Source organism: Chenopodium album, chromosome 4 (assembly GCF_948465745.1).
Source record: "Chenopodium album chromosome 4, dcCheAlbu1.1, whole genome shotgun sequence".
NCBI lineage: Eukaryota > Viridiplantae > Streptophyta > Magnoliopsida > Caryophyllales > Amaranthaceae > Chenopodium > Chenopodium album.
Window position 1 is genome coordinate 70,819,032 of NC_137837.1, and position 1,510 is coordinate 70,820,541.

Below are 1,510 nucleotides of genomic sequence, written 5' to 3' on the forward strand. Positions count from 1 at the left end.
AGGAGAGAGAGTTGCTAGACAACACTCTTCCGATATTTTTATTGTTCCTGCTCCTCCACCACGTCACATGTTCGACGAGAGAGAGTTGTCGAGCATGGCTGAGGAGTCTGGTTCCCTCTGACGGTCCCATGTGATCCTTGGGCGGAGTTATGCTGAGGAGCTACTTCCTTTGTTGGCTCCAGCCCCTGTGCCGGCCGAGGATGTGAGGGTAAGATTCTTAACTTTTGTTTTTCGCTGAGTAGCCCCCAAGTAATACCTTGCTGATTTCTTTCTGTCTTAGCAGGATGGTCCCACTGAGTTTGTGCCACCCCGTATGTCCATCCACTACCAGGGGATGTACGGGCCGATCGAGGAGATGATTTCTCCGGCTCCTGAGGGCGAGCGCTTCGTGGAGCGGTCGATTCCTCGTCATCAGACTAGGGTAAGTCTAGTTCTAATTCAGAATCTTGTATTTAGTTATCATGCATTTTTACTGACTTGACTTTCCTTGACAGTTCTCACGCGAGGTGGTTTCGGCTATGGCACGATGCATAGATGCCTTCCGGAACCAACTCCTCCGGATGAGGAATGCGGCTACCTGTCGTCGAGACGACGCTGTCCGAGAGGTAACTTTTCTTTACTTATTATTTCTGCACTATGGCTTCAGTTTTTTCTCTTGTTTCTGATTTAATTCTTTTTGCAGGGTCAGCCGATTGCTTCTCACACCCGTACGAGGCCTGAGGGGCGGAGAGAGCCGGCGAGGTCTAGCTCGAGACGTCGTCGTACTTCGTCTAGAGGTAGAGGTGGTCGTTCTGAGGCTGCTCGAGCCGATGTTGCTGAGGGCTCAGGGTCTTCTTCTGAGGGTGCTCCTGCTGCACCGATAGGAGAGGCTACTTCGGCTTTCAGAGGTGGTGGGATGTACGAGGTTGGCTCGTCATCGCAGCAGCCTCCGCGGTCTCAGCCTCAGGTTGACCTTGGCTGGAGCGGTCCTGTTTTGAGCTTCCCTCCTCCTACGGAAACTGGAGCTGGTGCTGAGGCCGGAGTTGGTGGAGAGGTGACTCCTCGGACGGCGCAGTTTTATGGCATGATGGGCCTACGTCCTCCAGTGCCGTAGTTTGCTTCTGTATATGCATTTTATTTTGACTTTTTATAGAACTTTGCCTTTGACTTGTTATTTAGACACTCTGTACATTCTGTTATTGCGAATTTATCTACTATTATGTTAGTGTATGTTAGTGTGTTCAAATGTGATGACAATTATGCGCAAAAATTCCGTCATTTTTATTATTGATGGAGGGTATTATCCGACTCTCTCCCCCAAAAGGAAAAATAAAAAGGAAAAATAAAACGGAGAAAAAGGCTGATTTTTGAATTTTAATATAAACTCAAGAGAAAATAAAAATTAACTAAAAATAATCGCTATATTTAATTAATTAATAAAAAGATAGAAAAATATTTAGAAGAAATTAAAACGGGGTCATAAAGCCATTAAACGACTCCAATTTGATATAAAAACGCAAACTGAGCACGC

At 46.4% G+C, this 1,510-nt stretch overlaps 1 long non-coding RNA gene across 1 annotated transcript; it reads left to right on the forward strand.

Moving 5' to 3' along the window:
• Nucleotides 1-283: 283 nt before the first annotated feature.
• LOC145627197 (uncharacterized) lies at nucleotides 284-772 on the forward strand. Its single transcript, XR_014111343.1, has 3 exons — nucleotides 284-421; nucleotides 495-605; nucleotides 689-772. It is a non-coding gene; the product is annotated as an uncharacterized LOC145627197 (long non-coding RNA).
• The last annotated feature ends 738 nt before the right edge of the window (nucleotides 773-1,510 follow it).